The sequence below is a fragment of the Erinaceus europaeus genome, chromosome 12, assembly GCF_950295315.1.
Source record: "Erinaceus europaeus chromosome 12, mEriEur2.1, whole genome shotgun sequence".
In the NCBI taxonomy this organism is placed as follows: domain Eukaryota; kingdom Metazoa; phylum Chordata; class Mammalia; order Eulipotyphla; family Erinaceidae; genus Erinaceus; species Erinaceus europaeus.
In genome coordinates, this window is record NC_080173.1 from 81,367,336 (window position 1) to 81,376,603 (window position 9,268).

Below are 9,268 nucleotides of genomic sequence, written 5' to 3' on the forward strand. Positions count from 1 at the left end.
TTATATTTGTCTCTCGTTAATGATTCTTTTAACATGCAGACTTGATTTTCCATATTCAGTATATAAATATCTTAATTTATGGCTTTATCTTTGTTGCCAGGCTTGAAATTCTTCTCCACAGCTCAATATTTTGTAACTATTTTATACTGCCCAATTTTTTTTTTTACGTTTTTCTGTTGTCACCAGGGTTTTATTTTCCATGTTTCAGATGGATAGATAGAGAGAGAGAGACAACACAGGAAGATAAGAAAGTGTACCTATGCAGCAATAGTCTTATAAATGTTTATTTCTAGAATAAAACAGGAGAGACAGAGAGAGAGAGAGAAAGATGTATAGGGAAAGAAGAGGAGGAGGAAGGAGAAGAGGAGGAGGAAAGATACTACAGCATCAAAGTCTCCTCCATTACAGTGGCGGTCAGGCTCATATCTGGATATTTTACACATTTTATATCTTTATGCTTAACATTTATCTTACTGTATGGTGTAGCCATTAGATACAAGTAATCTGCCTGAGGGAGAGACACCACCGCCCCAGACTCTCCCTAGCATGTGGTGACCCCATGAAGTACCTAGAGACTCACACCTGGGTTGTGCATATGCCAGCAGCACAGGACTGATGTGAGAGACCCAGCTGGCATTCCTTTTTCCCCCTGCCATAGGGGTTTTGTTATTAACTATTGTTTAAAAAAGAAATGTTTTAATTATCTTTATTTTTACTGTATAGAGACAGCTAGAAATTGAGAGGGTGGGGGGTGATAAAGAGAGAGAGAGAGATGGAGAGAGAGAGAGAGAGACTCCTTCCCCCATCCCACCAGGGCTTTTGCTAGAGCTTCATACTTGCCTGATTCCACACCTATTCTCTTGACTCTTCTCCTTTAAGACGATGTGCAATAGAGAAAAGAATAGACAGCCACAGATACAATGGCACTGTTCCCCCACTCATGAGCCTTCTTTCCCCTTTTCAAGATGCTCCTGTGGGGTGGTTGGGGGCTCAAACCTGGGTCCTTGTGCATAGGAAAGTATGCACTCCACTGGGTGAGCTATCTATCACCTGAACCCCTACCTGCCTAATTTTAAACATTTTAACTCACATCTTAATATCATGGAAAACCAAAGAGAGAATCAATAAAAGTATTTTGCTGATGTGACTACCGGGAAAAACATAATTTTAAGCAGCTTAAAACAACTCATTTAATTTGTCCTCCTGAGGGTCAAGAATCTGAGAATGTAGTAACTTGGTTATGATCCAGGGTCTTTCATAAGGTTTTAGTCAATCCCTGATGACTGAATTTACAGTCTCTGAACACACAAAGTACCAAGCGCAAGGACAGGCGCAAGGATCCTAGGTTCCAGCCCCTGGCTGCAGGGTGGTTGCTTCAAAAGCAGTGAAGCAGGGCTGCAGGCGTCTTTCTTTCCCTCTCTGTCTTCCCCTCCTCTCTCCATTTCTCTTTGTCCTATCCAACAACAGCAGCAGCAGCAACAACAACAACAATAACAATAACAACAACAGCAACAATGGGAAAAGATGGCGCCAGAAGCAGCAGTTTCATAGTGTAGGCACTGAGCCCCAGTGGTAACCTTGGAGGCAAAAAAAAAAGTCTCAGTTTTCCTCTGCCTCTTATAACAGTCTGTCTTGGCTCTGACCCTCAAGTAAACTGAAGAGAAACAGGAAAACAAGGAAGAAGAAGTTTCCCAAAGGCAGGCAAAAGGAAACAATGCAAAAGACAGATGGAGAAGTAGAATGATAAATTCCCTGGGAAGCTGTAGGTACAGTCAACTCATAAAAGGATTTCTTAACTCTAATACTAGTTAAAAAGATAGGTACAAGAGAAAAGAGTTCATGTATTTATAGATGGGAGTTCAGGATCTAACAAAACTCCCTTGTTTGGGGTTGGGTTACATCAGCCCTAGCAGAATAGTGACCTAGAATTGACAAATTGGATTGAGCACAAGGTAATTAACCCTTAGCACTCTGTTCACAGGAAGTCTTTTGCAAGAAGCAGTTAAAACTTTAAAGCTGAATTTGCAAAGAAAGGACATTTATCTGGGACTTACCAGATTTCCCCACCCTGCACCCCAATTCCTCTGTGGCTTTTGTCTCAGGGCAAACAGCAGGATTTCAAACTCTTTACAAGCTTTGTTGTGGGAGGAAATGCATGGAAAGCCCATCAAGATCCAGGAGGCCAGGAAAAATGGCAGACTCAAGTTCATTCCTGTTTGCTTTGGAATCCATCTCCTGGTTTACCAGACCCTCCAGTTTACAAATAAATATTCCAGTATAAATATTCCCTGCCACAAAGAAAGAGGGAAGGAGATTTGAGCAGGGGCTCCTGCTTCATTGCTTTCAACAATAAGCCCCAGCCTACCATTTCTGCAAACACTGGCTTCTGACATTTTTGTCATTTTTGCATATATGACCAACTTGCATTCCTGCCACCTCACCCATTTTCATTGAGATATTGTTGACATGTAGTCAACATATACAGTTTTATGTAATCACTTTTTTATTGTTGTTACTTTGTTTTGTTTTCTGTCAAGGATATTTACAATTTCTTTTTTTATATTTACAATATTTTTTTACAATTTTCACAATTTTTTACAGTGGACTTAAATTGTTTACACATTTCAAAAAGTGACCATTTTAAATATTAAATCACCTAGTCTTAGACCAAGGAGACCAGAAGCAATCGGCTGTGCCACTATATAGATAAAGCTACATGGAAATAGGATTAAATGGCATAAACCATGGTGAGGTCTAATAAGATACAGCAAATCCTAACCATGGGATTTTCAAAGTTAACCACATTCCCAAATAACTTGGTTACAATAATAACTATCTATTGCCTTCATAAACTCTAAGAAAGCAGGAACCTTCCCCATTTTGACAACATTCACTCTTTTTGCCCATTTTTTAATTTAAAAAAATCATTATTATTTTTATTTATTGGATAGAGACAGCCAGAAATTGAGAGGGTAGGAGGAGAAAGAGATAGAGAAAGGAAGAGAGACACCTGCAGCACTGCTTCGTCCTGCAGGTGGGTATCTGTGGCTCCAACCTGAGATCTTGAGCATTACGACATGTACATTCAACCAGGTTAATATGGAAATGGGCTAAAAATATTTTCTTGGAAGATGTAGTAAGAGATGAGAAAAGGGATATATAAAGCTGGTTTAGGGCAATGAATAACTCCCAATCTTGAACAAAGTCTATGAATAAAATTAACCGTTTTACTTCATCAGCCTGACTCAGGGCCCTTGTCTATTTGTATTTAGCCACTATTAACATGCTCAGAAGCTCCACTGCTCATCTTTTGCCTACACATTTAATTTTTTTATTAGTGATTTAATAATGACTGACAAGATTGTGGGATAAGAGGGGTACAATTCCATATGATTTCTACCACCAGAGTTCCCTATTCCATCCTGTTCATTGAAAGCTTCCCTATTCTTTATCCCTCTCAGAGTATGGACCAAAGGTCTTTATGGGGTGCAGAAGGTATAAAGTCTGCCTTCCGTAATTGCTTCTCTGTTCCACATGTACATTGTCAGGTTCATCGGTACCTCCAGCCTGTGTCTATCTTATCCTAGTGGGGCAGGACTCTGGGGAAGTAAAGTTCCAGGACACATTGGTGAGGTCATCTGCTCAGGGAAGTCAAGTTGGCATCATGGTAGCATCTGCAACTTGGTGGCCGACAAGCATTAATATACAAAGCAGAACAAATTGTTTAATAATCAGAAACCTAAAGGTAAGAAAATAGCAGATGAAATTTGGGCTCTTCATGTTGGAAGAAGCTAAGAAGTCTATTTTAGGTTTATTCAAAGGGCCCATGACTTTAGTAGTTTTTGCCTGAGCCCAATAGCTAACATGCAGATGGCCTAAAAGTATTATCTGAAAAAATGGTGTCAGAGTTGGAAATAGCACTAGAGAGCTGGATCAGGGCAGAAAGTAACTCCCAAATCTGGGAAAGAATATAAACTGTAAACATTTAATTGCCCCGTTCTGTGGGGTTATCGACGGAAACCTAGAGTAGGGGCGAGAGAATGGAGAAGACAAGAGACATGAAGAATGAGAGCAAGACATGAGGTCTGATCAAGCTCTGAAAATTTTATTTGTCAACCGCCATATATGCACAAACAAGGAGGACGTTCTACTAAGGTAGTGGGGGAGGGAGGTGGGTGAGCAATTTTCCAAACAGCTAGATGGTAATCTCAGTTCCAATGATCGGAATGTCCTCGCACCGGCTATATGAGAGTCTTAGCTAAGGCCTTGGCTCCTGGCATTTAATTTTGATCAGGCATTATTTATGATAATTAGTCTTGGTAAACTAGTTCAGTTCTTCTTGGTGAGGTCGTAGAGAACACATGAAATATTAGTGGGTCTTATGTAACCAAGCTCTTGAAAAAGACTTCATCTTTAATAAAACCTAGTATTATACACCTCCACCCACACACATCTTCTTTATCCACCCATTGATTCATGAACACTCTCTCTGATATTGGTATTGCACCATCTGATCGTGTATTGATAGGTAGGGTGATTCAAGACACAGAAGAGGAGTGGGATGGTGGGTGGAAAATTTATTTATTAAGGGCAAGAGACTGGCAGACTTTAACAATGACTCCTTAGTCACTATCAGGCCACCCCATCAGCTGGGGCCCTATTTGGGGAGTCCTGAGATTCCTGAACAGACTTGATGGCCCTATACCACGAATAAATCCCTCTCTCCATTGTTACCAGTCATCTCTATCAAGAACAACACAATAAAGCACTTTGTGGGCCCTCATAGGACCTTTCCCTCAATTTGGATCAACAATGGTAGAGAATGTTCCATTTTCCTGAAGGGAGGCTGGACAATACACTCTATGCTACACCTGAGGAAAATGGGTCCTGATACTGGGGCAGCTTGGAATGTTTCTACTCATGACCACAGATAGTGAGGTCAGTTCTATAGGGATGCAGAGGACATATAGGCTCCTAAGCTGAATATGGGCCCCAGATCACATCAAATTGATGGGCTTTACAGTCAACAATATTTATACACCTTTCTCATATTTGGGAGCTACTCTCTTCCATGATTCAGCTTTCTGGTCCTTTACCCAGCCATGACATCATCTCCCTAGATAATAACTTGGATCTACCTACATATCAGATTTCAGGATCTGGAAAAAAAAACAACTAGTTTAGCCACAGGCCCTTTGGAATATAACTAAAATATGCCTACTAGCTATCTACAAAATGGAGACCTCCCCAATTCTTCATCTGCACTACTCCAGCCTTTAGGTCCATGATTGGCCAATAATTTGTTTGGCCATATATGTTAACTCTCTTTTCAGCCACCAGGTTCCAGATGCCAGCATGATGCCAACAAGACTTTCCTGGACAGACGACCCCACCAATGTGTCCTGGAGCTCTGATTCCCCAGAACCCCTCCCACTAGGGAAAGAGTGAGGCAGGCTGGGAGTATGGATCAACCTGTCAATGCCCATATTCAGCAGGGAAGCAATTACAGAACCCAGACCTTCCACCTTCTGCATCCCACAATGACCTTGGGTCCATACTCCCAGAGGGATAAAAAATAGGAAAGCTATCAGGACCGGGTGGTGGTACACCTGGTTGAGCACACATATTACAGTACACAAGGACCTGGGTTTGAGCTCCTGGCCCCCACCTGCAAGGGGAAAGCTTCACAAATGTTGAAATACAGTTGCAGGTGTCTCTCTGCCTCTCTCCCTCTCTATCACCCCTTCTCGTCTTGATTTCTGGATGTCTCTATCCAAATAAATAAATAAATAAAGTTAATTTAAAAATGAAACAAATAAAAAGGAATAGGAAAGCTATCAAAGGAGGGGATGGGATACGGAATTTATTTAATGATGGCATTAATAACATAACTAGAGAATCCACCAAAGAACCACTTGAAACTACCAATACAGTCAAGTATCATGATACCAAATAGATAGACGGGGACCAGACATTGGCATACCAGGTTAAGCACACACATTACAGTACACAAGGACCCAGCTTTAAGCTCCTGGTCCCCACCTGTAGGGTAAAAGCTTCACAAGTGGTGAAAGAGTGCTGCAGGTATCTCTCTATCTCTTTCCTCCTCTTTCTTTCCCTCATTTCTCAATTTCTTTCTGTCTGTATCCAGTAATAAATACATAAAAATAAATAAAATAATTAAATGTAAGTTGTGGCATATCTTTATAAAATTAATGAATCAGAGGAAAAGGTAATTTCAGAAGCATACCCATTTACAATTAAAGAATGGCAAAAAGATGAAATACCTTGGAGTGAATCTAACCAAGGAGATGAAAGATCTATACAATAAAGACTATAGGACATTGTGAAAAGAAGAGAGAGTAACACAAAAAATGAAAAAAAAAATCTCTTGTTCATGTGTTGGAAAAATAAATATTATTAAAATGGACATCCTACCAAAAGAAATCGATTGTGTCAAAACAATCCCTATAAAAATCCCAATGAAGTCTTTGAATGAAATTGAAAAACTTGTACAAAAATTTTTGTGGAATCACAATTAATGAAACACTCTTGAAGGGATAAAAATGGAGGCGCCATGTTCCCCAGCTTCAGTTTATACTACAAAGCAGCAGTAATTAAAAGAGTGTGGTACTGGAACAAAAAAGGACACTTAAACCTATTATACACAAGAGAGTCCAGAAAGAAATACACATATTTATAGACACTTAGTATATAATAAAGGGGTCAAAACCATTCAGTGTGGAAGAAGGTCTCTTTAATAATGGTGTTGGATAGTCACATGAGAAAAGTAAACCTGGGCCACTGATTAACACCATGCACAGAATTAATTATAACTGAATTAAAGACACCTGATAATATGACTAGAAACTGAAGAAAGAAAAAAAAAACAGAGAATATTAGTGAAACATTTTGAGATTTTACCATCAAAGATGTATGTGAAAATTCAACTCCATGGCAAGTGAAAATAAAAAAAGATGAAATAAATGGGACTTTGGATAGGGAGACATTGTAAAGTTTATGCCGAAGACTCTGAGGCTCCAGATTCAATCTTTATCACTATCAGAAGCCAAAGCTGAGCAATGCTCTGATCAATCTGTCTGTCTTTCCCTCTGTATCTTTCATTACAATAAAAGAAATGAAATATTTTTTAAAAGTTTAGAAATGGGACTACATCAAATTGAAGAAAGCTTCTACCTATCTAAAAGAAAATTCCACAAGGATTAAAAAAAAAAATGGGGGGGTGGACTCAGTAGTTGGAATTTAGTTGCATATCATATATGTGGCAAGGGATTTATTTCAAACATATATAAAGAAGTCATAGAGGTCAACAATAACAACAACAATGAACGCATTCAAAAGTGGACAAAAGATCTAGATATATAGTCTTTTAAAACATATAGATCGCCTACAGGCATATGGAAAATGTTTCACTTTGATCATCACTAGGGAAATGCAAATTAAAAACACATTGAGGTTCCACCTCACACCTGTGAGAATAGCTTACATCCACAAAACAAGAAATGATAAGTGTTGGCAAGAACTGAAGTAAAAGACAGTCTGTTGCACTGTTGGGAATGAAAATTGGTAAAGACCTTATGGAAAACAGTATGGAGGGGCCTTTAACAAACAAAGATAACAGTATCTTATGATCTAGAAATGCTACTCCGAGGCATAGACTCAAATGAAATGAAAACACTAATCTGAAAGGACATATGTGCCCCTATGTTCATAGCAACCTACATGTCTGTCAACAGATGACTGACTAGAGAAGTAGTATAAAATGAAGTACTACTCTACAATTAAAAAAAAAAAAAACAGAAGCTTTAGAGTCTTTCAGGATTAAATGGTGGAGCTGGAGGTAAAGTTAGTAAGGAATTTAAAGACAACTACTAGATAAGGGATTTGAAACTCATAGATTTATTTTTAAAAATAGCCAAAGCTGTCTTTGTAAAGTGTTTAGGTTATTATTGGAGGCTGGAGGGTGGCACAGGACTTTGGTGGTGAGTGCAGTGTGAAACTACTCCTGTGATGTTCTGATACTGTAAACCATTATCACATCACTGATGACAATTAGAAATAATTAAAATATTGAAAAATATGAAGTTAAATAATTTTAGAGGGTGGGAAGTAGGTTCTCTGCGACTAAGGTTACACTTGGAAAAAATAGATAATCTATCAAAGTGGAAGGTGTGGAGTCCTGATCACTTTACATCAGAATAATCATATTGACTAAGTGAAAGGAAACACAATTAAATGAAAACTCACTGTGTGAAACTTCGAAAGCATTTAATTGGGTTGTATTCCTAACAACAGTTTTGTGGACATGTCTTTTATCACATTGCTATCAAGTGCTGCTTTGCTATCAAAAAGATTTGCTAACCTGGCAGGGGAGATACCATGATCATGAAGGTTGCTTTTGCAAGTTAAGGCTTTTGCATTGCACTCCGGATGTATTGACTGACCCCAGTAATTTCCCCAAATCTGGGGAACTCAACTGCATAATTTGTGGTCATGGAAGACTGCACATATGCTCTCACCTGGGAAAAATATTTACACGTGATGTTTAAAGGTATGTGACAATGGGTCAACATAATACAGAGGAAAATAGTGTTTTTTAAAAATAACAATATATAGATGTCAATTCATATTTTACAGTTTGGTCTCTTAAAATGGATAACAAACATGAACATATACATGATTACTGAAAAGGGGTGTTATGACACCCAGTTCATGGAGTTGTGACGGCCCAGAACTGGAGCAAGGAACATATGAAGTAGACATGAGGTGAGGTGCTATGAGGCTGTACCCACTGAAGCTAGCTGAAATCAGTTCAGAGCTGCTTACTGAAGCTGTAGCTGGGATAAGCTGAGAGACTGGTAGCTTGCAACTACTATGAGAAAAGGAATTTACTTTGAGCTTTTTGGGATTTGGTCATCTTCAAGATGAATAGGTGTCCACATGACCTACCAAATCCTAATTTAATTTAATTTAATTTAAAATCCTACCAAATTTAATTATATTTTTTAAATTTTATTTTATTATTATTTATGTATTATATTTTTAATTTTGTTTTTTATTTTTAAAATTTATTTTTTTAATTTAAAAACCTACCAAATCCTAATTTAATTTAATAAAAATCATGTCAGAGCTTTTCTACATTTTTCCAAAGCAAGAATGCTTCAGAACATTTCTGACACCCCAATAGATAGTCTTAATTCAAGAACATTATCTCAAGGCTATAGCACTAGGGCAAGTTGAGAGCAAG

At 38.4% G+C, this 9,268-nt stretch overlaps 1 non-coding gene across 1 annotated transcript; it reads left to right on the plus strand.

The window, feature by feature from the left end:
• The first annotated feature begins 8,375 nt into the window (after window positions 1-8,375).
• Window positions 8,376-8,543, plus strand: LOC132542154 (U1 spliceosomal RNA). The gene has a single exon (XR_009553279.1). It is a non-coding gene; the product is annotated as a U1 spliceosomal RNA (small nuclear RNA).
• The last annotated feature ends 725 nt before the right edge of the window (window positions 8,544-9,268 follow it).